This window comes from Cyanistes caeruleus, chromosome 4, assembly GCF_971803275.1.
Source record: "Cyanistes caeruleus chromosome 4, bCyaCae1.hap1.1, whole genome shotgun sequence".
Taxonomy (NCBI): domain Eukaryota; kingdom Metazoa; phylum Chordata; class Aves; order Passeriformes; family Paridae; genus Cyanistes; species Cyanistes caeruleus.
Window position 1 is genome coordinate 75,885,693 of NC_141704.1, and position 12,812 is coordinate 75,898,504.

At 38.5% G+C, this 12,812-nt stretch overlaps 1 protein-coding gene across 11 annotated transcripts in view; it reads right to left on the reverse strand.

The window, feature by feature from the left end:
• LOC111923346 (uncharacterized) overlaps positions 1-12,812 on the reverse strand; it is a 261,072-nt gene that overhangs the window by 211,459 nt on the left and 36,801 nt on the right. For 7 of the 11 annotated variants that reach the window (XR_015285908.1, XR_015285909.1, XR_015285914.1 and 4 more), the window contains 2 exons: positions 8,456-8,623; positions 7,656-7,726 (listed from right to left, as the gene is read on the reverse strand). The gene's annotated coding sequence lies outside the window, so the exon portion shown is untranslated. Of the gene's footprint in view, positions 1-7,655; positions 7,727-7,810; positions 7,860-8,455; positions 8,624-12,812 lie in introns of those variants that run through there. The other 4 variants (XR_015285916.1, XR_015285910.1, XR_015285921.1 and 1 more) reach the window with 2 other exon arrangements.

Below are 12,812 nucleotides of genomic sequence, written 5' to 3' on the forward strand. Positions count from 1 at the left end.
TTTAACTGGACAGTGCTGACACAGCAAAAATATTTTTAAAATTCTTTTGAACAGGAGCAACCAGAATGTGGCAGAGAATTGTGTATAAAGAATAAAACATAGGTCAGACTAAGTCTATGCAATCTCTCATACAGCTGATTTTTTCTTTCAGCTTCACGATTTACAACATCATGAACTGTGAAGCAGACATCACAACAACAAAGTTTGACATTAAATGACTCTTCCAGCTCCCTTTATCTCCCTTTGTACTGAAAAGGCAATGCCTGTCTGTCACACAGCACCTTTCCCTCCCCTAGGATTTCCAGAAACCAGCCTGAACATAAGCTTTAAAGCCGGAGAGCAGTGGCCAGGCAGAGGGTGCCCAGATGTGCTCACAACACTTTGGTGAAACAGTTCTGCTACAGCCTCCACTGAACAGAGGGAGGAAGGACTTTCATGAATTGCTGGATTTGAAGAAGTTCTTCCTGTATTTTCTTTTTGTCATTAAGTTTCTGTGTACAAACACCTAAAGTTATTTCATGATTGGCCAAGGCAGAGACTTCACACAGAGTCTCAGGAAGGTGTTGAATGGACACAGAGACCTTGGAATACAGCCTATTAGGAGCAGGGCAAGGAGGAAAATATCTTTGCCTATGGAGTTTTTGAGTATAGCAAAGATGTCTTACACTCAGTAAGCTTTTAATTTCTGATAGGAGTTAAAATGCACTGCATTTGTTGACAGGAGTTACCAACTATGAACTATAGAAACCACTTTTGCTCCTAAAATCAGCTGATGATGATAGAAGTATCTGCTTTATTTGTTCACAATACACTGTTCACTGGTGAATATTACATTTTTCTGGGGGCTGCAGCTGGCAGTGATAAAAATGCCTCTTTGCTTTGCACCCAAGTACTGCAGTTTGGGCCAGACGTATACTCTGGGGAAAGGCACAAGGTACAGGAATCTTTCCTTTTTTGAATTGCACAGACTGTTCAATGTATGAAAGGCTGTAGAGTGCAGGTGAAACAGGAGGGAGAATGACAAACACAGCATGCAGAGCAGACAGACTACAGAATAAAAAGAAACAGGAATAGGCCCCAGGTGTGAGGGAAAGTCTGACTTTTCTCTGAGGATCCTACACAGGATCATGTCATGTTAAAATCATAACAACCCAGGAAGCCATTGGAAGTTGCTGAATGGAGAACTATCTGAGGCAGGAGACTTGTCTTTCACTGACACTCTAAATTAAGTGGAGATGTGTTTCCAAACCATTTCTTTTTATGCAGTCTTAACCAGGAGACCTCAGCAGCTTCATAGCTTTGTATGAAAACAACTTACAGTTTCAGGTTGTCTCCAAATGATACTGAATTTTGGATACAGTTTGCATCACTCTGAGCACATTTTAAAAGAAAGATGCAGGAAGATACACTTTGCAGCTCTGGTTGGCACACGTTTTCCTTGACAACTCCTTACAGAAAAATGACAGCCAGTGTTGGGTCGCACTGTCAGACACATTTCTGAGATAGCAATTGATTTTTCTTGGTCTTAGACTATGCAAAATGTTAATTTAAGATAATTACAGCTAAACATGAAAACAAGTGTAATTCTGCCAGCCTTGGTCCCAACACAGAGGGCAGCAGGGTGGGATGGGAAAAAATATTTAGTTATACCATTGTAATTGGAGTATTGACAGCAAAGATCAGAAATGAAACACCAAAATGGAGATCTGGCATCCTAATGCCACTATTCCAGAGACAGATAGGAAGCTTCAAGGTTGTGAACAGGCTCCATGTTCTCATTTCCCATTCTGCCTCTTCAGTGGCTGAACTGAGCATTAAACCAAACAAACAACACTGTGAGACTGTCCCTCAGATATGGCAGCTGGTGACAGCACTGGGGGAGTACAGACAGGATATTGCTACCAGAGGCAGATAGGATGGCAGGCACTACAGGCATCACCCTGAACTTCTTTTTCTTTGGGGTGTGTGGAAAATGTGGAGCTGCTCAGTAGTTACTTGAGAATACCATGCACTAATTTAGTCATCAGAATGTTCTTTTTTCAGCTGTGGTGCTTTCATTCAGTCCCAGTTTGTCTGGTAAGGTAGGCAGGAAGGAAAAGCTTGGCAAAATAAGTGATAATTCTTCAGGAGTTAAAAGTCAGTGCCAAAAAGAGGTAGTAGTTCTTGTAGTTACTTTCCAGAAACCTATAAAACCAGCTCTGACCTGGACAGACAAAGCACACAAATACTGCAGGATGTTAAGAATGAAGATAAGCCCCAGCAAAAAGAGCCTCATGTTCTTAAAAGTGTGCTTTATTTACTAACAGGAGAAAGTCATTGTTGAGTAATATTATTTATGCAAATTCTATATTATGTAATTCCTTCCTTCCCCTGCTGCTGTACAAGATACTTTATGCCAAACATGCCTTCTTCAAACACAGTACATCATAAAGTGCAGATTCCCCAAAAGAAGAACTGTGAGTAACTAATGGCAGCCAGAAAGATGAGATAGCAGATCTAATGAAGGGAACTGAAATTCTGCTTTGCGGTATAAAACAGTCACACCTTCTCCACTGAGACAGATTCATGCAATTGGCTTTCAGCCAGCAATTCTCTGCAATTAAATGTAAATAGCATGGGACTGCAATATCATGCACCCTTTAGCATTCCCTAAAACCATGAGTGAAACACAGATGGTTAGGAATAGCAGAGAGCCTGCAGCTTCTATTGTGGTAGCATCAACTGGGGCCCAGCAGTCAGAGGAATCCTACTAAAAAAAACCCAGATCTTTGGTGCAGATTAGCACTGTGGTCCCTTCCCATCACTTTTCCAGAATTCACCTTTCTCTCAGTTGGTGGGAGTGTTAATGTAAGATAAAACCTCATCTATCAGAGCATGAAATAGCAGAGTTATGAAGGCTAATGCATGCAATGCATTCTCTTCGTTGAAGAGCACTGTTACAGGTTTTCACTCTCATGTACCAGTAACATAATTTTGGCTTTTGAAAACTCCCTCTGTATTTCATTTCTTTGTTCACCATGAAATTTATCCTAACAGACTCACAAGATTCACACAGTCCACAAGATCTAGGTGCAATTTCTTCTCTTAGAGAGATTATGACAAAAATGGAAGCAATCAGTCCTCTTCCTATGATAAGCACTCTTTGACAAGGACCAGTCTCCTCAGATCTCATGAACCTGTAATGCTGTATGAAGCCCTACCAAACTTCTCCTTACTGTCCTAGGCTGATCAAAACACAGCTCTTGGAAGCTTCTTTCTAAAGCCCCAGATACGAAATTTACTTTAACCAAACTCTCAAAAATGATAATGCAAGTCATTCAGTTAGTGAAGAACAAAGTTAAAAAGCAGGCAAAAATGGAAATAAACTATCATTACCTGGCTACAATAAGATATTTCCTCCGCAGTGAGGCACTGCTATGAAGGTGCACCATGTCTGGAGGAAAATCACACACAGTGGTATATCAAAGGTTACAGCCAAATAAAGGTGGCAAAAAATGCAATTAGCTGGAACTCCCTAGCAACAGGGACAATGTTTTCAGAATAGCAAAAATTAAGTGACCTAAAAATAAGAACTCTTGGCTAAAAAATGTGGTCATTCAAAAAACTACACTGAAGGGTAAAGAAATCAGTGCTGGTGTTACTTATCTCTTTTATGCTTAGGTTGAGGCAGGCCCTTCAGGAAATTTTGACTTTATAAGGCAAGATAGGAGTAATGAACATACCCTTTGTTTTTGCCATCTACTATTTTAATGCAGGTATAATCTTAATGAAAAGAATATGCATCCTACTTACTATATGTGACTTGACTCGAGTCTGCCATTTCATTCATATTAAGTCTGAAAATGTATGCTACAGAAGATTCTAATGGATCTTCTGCCATTGCACACAGTCCCTTAGATTTTTACTTTAAATCAGCTCCTGCTTTTCCAGGAGTTAGTCTGGTATAAGGCTTACTTTCTGATATGCTTTGCAGGAGAACAGCTGGGAAGATGTTATCACACATGTTGCCCTTTTTAACTGGTTAAGTATCACAGGAGTTTATGCAATACATGTTCTGAAAGAGAACTCACAGATCTCTGTCATTTAACTAGGAAAATTCTATTTCTTGTATTCACTCAGGTCTCTATTAGGATACAGAAGTTTGGTAATTGCTAAATTCTTCTCCAGGACAACATGAGACAATAAAATCTAAGTCTGCAGCACCCAGTGAACAAAGAACATAAAGTTACCATGGACTATTATGTTGACAAGCTAGGTAAACACATGGAGAAGAATACATATGGCCATGGGTGAGCACACAGCTTTGGGTTTCAACTGATGGACACAATGAATGCCTTGGAGTTCATTTTAAATGGAAAAAAAATTTAGGGAGCTAATTCTGATAAGAGAAAATTTTGATAAGAGAATGAGTTTAAAGGTCTCAGGAGCAGGAAAAGAATGTAACCAGAGGGACAGGAATGAGATATGAAAATGATTATGAATGTTCTGAAAAAGAAAATACAAGGCACCTCAGGAAGGGGAATGTTATGTGACAGGGGAGGAAGCAAGGGAATGCACTGGCAAAAAACACTGGAAAAGACTTCTGAGAAAGCACAGCAAAGGAAAAATGGTGTAAGTTTACAGCTCTTCTTCTTAGATGAACATTCTATTCCCTCTACTATTAACATTTTAGTATTTTATCACTGGCTGCAAAAGAATTCTTGAAGGTCTTTGAGCCTGCCACTACAACATAGAATAGATAGGAGAGAGAATCTCTCAACAAGTGACAGGATCAACATCGTAGCTTAATATCATATTCTATCAACAGCTTGAAAAAGCCTTTACTATGTCTTTCTATTGACTTTCTGAAAACCAAACAAATGAAAAACAGCACCTGTCCTAGAAATGCAGACTCTACAAACAGCAGCAGCCCATTAAATTGTATGTGGGTGACAAAATGACCAGAGATTAGGAAAAATCAGGTCATCTTCAATTTATCAGTTCACTGGTCTCCAGGTGTCAACACTCCTGATAGGTTTATTAAACCAACAACCAGTCTTGCAATCCACTAGTTACATCTCTTCAAATTTCTTGTGCTGAAATGTGTAATTAATAGTGTCTGGTTGTTACATTATTTGTTCTGCAGTCACGAGGGCTAATTCATTTCCACGTTCTAGTTAGCTAGCCTGGGAATGTCTGTATATGTTGATCATCTAATGTTAAGCAACTGAGTTAGTGCCATTTAGAGGCACACAAAAGACTTGTAACCTTTTTAATCAGCCAAAAAAAAAATCTGTTCCTGTAAGTACTTTAAAACAGCTGACCTCAATGCAAGCAATTGCATGAGTCCAAAAGAAAACAAAGAGAAGATGGCTGGAAATTCTAACAATCTTGTCATCGTCTCACAATTCTTGATGTTACTGTAACCCTTCCAGAAATACACAGAATACAGAAATGAAAATCAGGCAAGTGCAAACAGGTGTGTGGTGTATTCCAAACCATTGTCAATATCCTGGTTACTGAGCTGGAATCCCAAACGGCCCCGAACCCTGTGACCTCAGTGCTCACAGTGCTCCCTGAGTCAACTCCATAGGAACCATTATTGCCAACTTCATTATCAATGGGGTCACTTATGCATCAAGACAACATTCACCCTGCTTTTGGAAATGGCTTTGGTCTTCTCGTTGGGTAGGAACAGCACAGTATCCTTGACAATGGAGTCAGTCTATGACCACCTGACCACTTCCAGAAACCCTTCCTGCCAGCCAGTGACTGCCAGAGCAAAATGCCACACCACCCCATGGATGTAATCCAAAATCAGACATGGATGGCAGTACAGTTTGGAATACAAAAGGGATATCTACACTTCAAGACTAAATACATGTCACTGAGCTGGATATACAACCAATATGAATTCCATCACCATGGAAACCACTCCTGAAGTGTGAAACATGTCCAAACATTTACTTGATCTTATAGGCATACATATGTAGATTTCAAGTACAAGCAAAATCTGCATTTTGCATTGCTTCTATTCTTTCAGCTGGGGAAAACAACTAAGGATAAACCAAGAAAAATATGAGAATACAGAGGAGAAAAATAGGAGAGAATATTGTTTTGGATTATATGATGTAAGTACAAGTAATTTTACTGAGATTTACATCTCATTAAAACAACCAAGTGGAAGCATAACGGAGAGCCTGAACCTAAAAATTATCAAAGTAGGACTCATTTGTGAATGTTCAATGTGGATCATTGATCAATTGAGTTATGAATTCAATGTGAATCAGCCAAAAGCTGGGCACATAAATTTTCCTTTATACTTAGGCAGCTATTCCAAGCCTGTCATTCCACTTCTTTCTGTAGCCAGCTATTCCAAAGGCAACTATGAAATCATTATGCCTATGGAGAGCAAATCCTTTAGGATGGCCCAGGGAGACACCAAACTCTCAGAGGGCTAAAACCATGCAACAGGAATCTGAGGGCTGCTATTGCTATGGCTCCCCTGATTTCCCACATGACTGCAAGGACACAGCACAAGCCTACAGACGGTCTGAGGCACCTGGGGTGGACAGATTCCAAAATCTGACTTGCTGATCACCAGATCCAGCCTTTCTCAGAAATCTTATATTAAAAAATACAGACAAGATATTTTTATTAATATTGCTCTTTACAGAGCTCTAGGAATATGAAGCACTGATCATTGTTTTTAACAAAATGCATGTGAAGTTTAATTAATTTATGTATGCTTTATTCTGGTTTAACATTAAAAATATTTTATCTTCATCTGGATTAAAAATGAAGAACAGAAAGGTGTATGAGAGTCTGAAAAACAACCTCTGCATATATTCCAGGATAATAATCAAATTTTTGGTTTATTGTACAGGCACATAATTTTAGGAAGGGATATTCACGGAAAAAAATCAGCTGGTTGAGGAACATAACTATAAAAGTTCTGAGAAAAATGTAGTTTGTGAAAAAGATGTTTTATGTCTTCTTTATAAGGGAAATGAACCACAAGAAAGATATAAATTTTTATATTATATTAATTTTTTTCATATATTACATGTGAAATAGTTCTGTTAAATGAGGCATTAAAAAAAACAAAAAGGAAAAAGAGATAATACTTCACTGCCACTCCATCAAAAGCTGATCCATAATTCTCATAATTAGAGAAAAGGCACAAGACATGAATTTCATGGCAAAAGAAGAAAATAATGCAATGAAAAATCTGTAGGCATGTGTGTAAATGTTAGCCAATTCCTCCAGCTAGCTCGAATTTGTATCTGCTTGAATTTTCAGAGCCTTTTTTCTCTACAAATAAAACAATTGTTTGAGGCACCTTTCTCCTTATTTCCTGTATCCGTTGAATTATATTGTAACCGATTACTTTAAAAAAAATTAGATTTTCATCTACCTTTCTAAGTAATTAACTCTTTTCAAAACCTAATTATAACTTTATAGCAAGAATATTTTCCATATAAGCAGGTCTACACATCAGCTCTTGGAAAGGCCATTTAGTCCCAGGTTAGCAACAAGCTCTGGGTGACACTGCTCCAGGACTGCCACATCCAGCAAAGGGTGGAACACCTTTCTGGCAGAAATGGTGGTGTCACACTGCCCCTGCTCTAAGGGTACAAGAGGCTCTAAGACAGTGTGTGGGATATGGAACATACCTGCCACCACAGTGAAATCCAGGCACAGCTTCCTGGTGTTCTCATGGTGCTGGCCAGTCCTAATTCAGGGCCTAAGAAACATAAGCAAACAGCAAAAACTGCCATCAGCATCCACATTTGCAAAGTTTGAACACAAAGAGGCCTTTCCTCCTCACCCTCACCATACAGTTAACTGCCACTAAAGGCTCGTTGTCACAGGCTCAGCCGTTCCACGGCAGGAAAGGCAAGAGCATGCAGACCTCCCCTAGGCTTGTCCAGTGCAACAGTGAGATCTGGTAACAGGAATGAAGCCTCTATGTGACTGAAGCATCCTGCCAAACACCATCTATCACCCTGGCACTGTATGTTGCCATGTATTTTTGTATAATACTCAATAAAAAATTTCTAGCCAATATACCCATCTGTCATGGAAGGGAAAATAATCCCATACAAATAAGACAAGCAAAATATGCTTGTAAAGCAAAAATAAATTTGGGGTTTTGTAACTGACATTTAAAGTTCTATGAATATTTAAACTAAAAATAACTTCTAGTTATGCATTATCAAGTGAGATTAAATATTAATGAGCAGTTGTTGCATAAAATCATAAGTCTCTCTAAAGATTAGAGCAAATTATACAAAGTTTAAAGTATTTTAAAATGAAGATATGTTGAAAGTAGTTATTTAAAAAGGAAAGCGGTCCTAAATATAAAAACTCAGAACTTGAAACAGCCTGGTATGTATTATAACATGCATTATAATTTGATCCTGCCTTAGGAAAGGAAAAGCTATTGCCACAAAATTTATCTATGGTGACAAACCTTCAGATTCGAAGTCCGAGTTGTTCTCAGATAATGGAATGGAACAAAAGGCAATGTCTGGGGCCTGGACAATCTGCTCATGACAGCCACAGAACCAATTTGCTGTAGACGCCTTCCTTCCTCTGCTGCTGAGCATACTGGTCACTGTTTAACTTGGGCCTCAAACTCCTGGAGATTTAAACAATATGTAACCAATATTCAAATAATTTGAAATAAAAATAATGGAAGACTACTCAAATTGAATTTACGGGGTGAACACTTAAGATTTCTGTATTTGCTCAAAGTTTTTTTATTTTACTAAATTCAAGCTCTAAACCAAAATGTTTTGATTACAGAAGATACACTTGAATTGGCTAAAAGCACTTAAATCTCACCTGTGAAAAGTACTGTGAGCCCAAATAAAAATGTTACTTTATCTTCCAAGGGACAATGAACTTATAGTCAATTTAGAGGTCAAAAATATATACTGAAGGAATATTTTTATATTTGGTAAAGCTATGTGTCTTGTAAAATTAAATATCTAAATCCAATTCTTAAATATTGATCTTATATAAGAACTTAACAGTTAATACTAAAATGATACTACATCTGAACCAAACCCTCTGTAAATATTTGTACTATTATAAGTCATAAAAAATACATGCCCTGTATTAACTTTGTACAAACTAGTGAGATATTTGCAGGATAATGAGTTTCACTGTTAACTACTAAAATGCAGCAGACTAATGCCTCTCTTTTGGATGCTATACCATACAGAACAGGAGCTGTAGAGTACATTTTTACCCTCCAGAAAGTCTCTAAGAATCTCTCATTGTCACTTGCAGTCATTCTCCAGCACAAAGTTAATTAGAAAGTGCTAGCCTATTTTTAGGCAGGCCAACACAAAAGAAAATCCTCAAGTTAATAGCTATTATAGTTTAACCTGTCAAGCAAAAACACTTTTGTAATGGCAAACACCCCATTCTGATATCCACAAACAAAAACATCTATGTATCAGGAATAAACCATGAGAATACTGATGGAACTAGAATGGATCCAGGGTATCACCAGAAATCCATTCTAGGTTGCTCGTGCTACACAAGCTACATAAATCTGGATGAAAAACCTTGAGTGAATTGACAGCTCATATTCAGATGCAACATCTCATGTTGCACTTTATGTGCCCACTGCCCCTTGTGCTGTCTGGGCACCACTGAAGAAGATCTGGTCCCATCTTCTTAACATCCACTTTCAGTTACTTTTATGCATTTATAAGATTCCATCTCATTTGTCTTTTCTCCAGGATAAAAAAGCCCAGCTCATTTCTCTTATTTGCAGTTTTATTAAAAAATAAAGTGTAAAGGAATTGTTGAAACTAATTATTAGAAAAATCTGGACCTATGCAAAGGGCTGGTGAAAGATATTCAGTACTACCCTGTTGTAGCATGTTTATTCAGTTCTGTTAAAATTGTTAGCGTTTTGTCTGTTTGGTATGTTCCTGGTTCTCCCCCATTTACTGCTTTGGTTGGTTCCATCTGTCTGTCATGTAAACCCCTCCCAGTTTTCCTGAATGTTCCCTGTCAATCACCTTTACCCTGCCCCATCTCCCTGTCCATCATCATAAACCCCACCTCTCCTTCCAGCTCCTTCCATGTATATCATCCCTTCCTTGACACGTTATTGGTTGTTATGTTCCCGCCTTCTTTGTATCCCCATTGGTCCCTGACATTGTAACCTCCTCCCCTTACCCCTCCCTCCGTGAGCTCCCATTGGACCCTGGACTGTGCCCGCCCCTGAGATAAAACCCAGTGCACAGAGGTGCTTGGGGCTCTCTTTGGTCCTGTTTTCTCCCAGCCCAGACCCTTATGCTCATCCCCTCTCCTGAGTAAACCTGTTCCTGGGCAGTACAGCTGAGTGAGTCTCCTTCCTTCCTTTTGCCATCACCCACGACGCCTGATTTGGCAGAGCCCAGCAGGATTCGGTGCTCTGAAGGTTCTGCAGTGGGATCACCTTTCCCCCACAGTTCCCCACTCCTGGCGACTGCCTGTGCCGGAGTGGCACCATAGAGCTAGCCTGGAGCTCCAGTGCAGCCAAGAGCAGCGTCTCTACCTAAAACCCTTTTGCTAGAATACTCAGTCTCTTGAGGGTCTGTGAGAGAAGTGCCTACAGACTGAAAACCATTTGGGAAAAAAAGCCTGGACATTTGTCAAGAATAAATTGCACAAAGGCCCCTAAATAAAGGGAAGGAAGTTCTCTCCAGCCATTTTGAGTTTCCACTTCTACAATAAAAACACACTACACCATTTAAAAACTCTACTGGTTCACCTTGCTATCATGAAAACTACACTGGGGAGCTCTGATTAGAACAGATAAAGTAAAAGTTAAATTCTACTTGTTTCCACCTAATCTAAAGAGAAGTCTTGCTCTGGCACTCGAAACAATCCATCACTATACTTCTACAAAAGTGAGCTTCAAGAGTCCTCTGTAAAACTTGTCACCATTTCCTCACATTATATTTTCAGTGTGAAAAACACAAAATAAAGTAAGTTACTTCAAACATGATACAGGGAAAAGTGAAAGGACAATAGAAGAGGAGAGAATCAGTATTATCAAAAACATAGTACAGCAAAATAGTGTCTAACTTAATAAAAAGCAATTTATGTGGCCAGTTTAATTACTGAGTTTGGCACTGGTATCAGCTTATTACACAGTTAAATCAGTTAATCAGTTTATTAACAGTTAAAGCCATCTATGTATAAAAAAGCATGTTCAGCAACACAAACGGATGCATAGTTAAAACATAGAAACCTGGTTGGTCCTGCCTTTGCTTTACAGTATATAATCATGAATGACCCCACATGAAGGAAACATTTCCCAAGCTACCCCCATACTTGCCCGAAAGCAGCCATCAAACACCCAGGGTGGATGGATATTCATTCCCTCATGTAGGAATACTCTGCCCAGATCCCAATCAGACTATGCCCTGTGTACCTATTTCACCCTTTTCATGTGACACACAACAGAATACAGCTATTCCTATATGCTAACTTAAAGAAAAAAAAAAAAAAACACACCAAAAAAACCCCAACCCCAAGTGTCTTTAATCTTTACAAAGTAAAACTGTGAGCCTTCAACAGGATTCACATTTGTGGTGTTAAAAGACAAAACAAAAAAAGTACAGACTCAGCTTTAGCATTTTCTTTCATGAGGCTTGGAAGAGGTCAATATAAATGAAAAGTGGTTTTATTTCCAATGGCCACAGAAAAGCTCTAAAAACTTGCAGTTGTGTGCATGTAGGAGTCTTGCCTCTTTGCCTCTCATACAGTGCATAAATTGCTCAGAATTCAGATGCTATAAAGATATATGGCCTCTGTAATTGTTGTCAAGGTCAATGAGAAAAGGGTAAGTGCTTAAGTGATGGATATATAATTTACATCACCCTGGAGCAATGTTAACATGAATTTTAATGTTTAATGTGTATTCAAATGCTGCAATTGTGAAAAAAAGTTATCATCCGAGTCTATTCGACAAAAATTTCTGTCTCCAAATACATATACATCTAACTGCATCATGATTAGATGATACTACCCACCTACAACAAGATTTAGAAGAACTGAATTTCAAAAAATCAGAATTAAAGTCAAATGGCATCACCTTCCCTTTCAAAATATGAACAATACCAAGATGCTCCAGGTCAAAAACAACAAAATCACAGAACCATATATATAACTTCATATATATTTGACTTTATTTTCTAACAATTTGGGGGTGTGTTTTTTGTGCAATTAGTTAACTTTTGTTAACATTTAGTGAATTAAGCTGAAACATCTAAATTCCAATACACAATCTGCAAAGTTCAGTCTCTGGACTACATCTGTTACCAAAATGCCACTAAGAGAAAGCAGATTTGTTTAGGTTATCCAGGAATGTGTTCCCAGTGGATTTCAGTTACAAGGATGCATAGGTAGTGAAATGATATATATCTGTGATGAGGAAGTTTGACCCAAATGTACTTTATGTACTTTAAATTGCTGTATTTATCATTCCTATTTAACACCTCCTTAAAGCCACTTGGCACAGTTCTGAGATCAAAGTGACCTTTTGCTAAAGAGCAAAATGGATGCATAATTCATTAACTAAACCAGAAAACACTACTCTTGATGATAGGAGAAATGCAAAAATACCAAATTCACCTTCTTTCTTTGTTTTTCTTCACACCTCTAACAAGAAAGCACACAGCAGTGGGACTATGCTAAGCTTATCATAAGTGCAGGGAAAGAAGAGGAAGTTGCTGAATGTGCCCCTTAAAGCTCACAGCTTTGACCTGAGAAAACAAATCAGCCTGTTATTCTGAAGGTATTTATTTTACCCTAAGAAA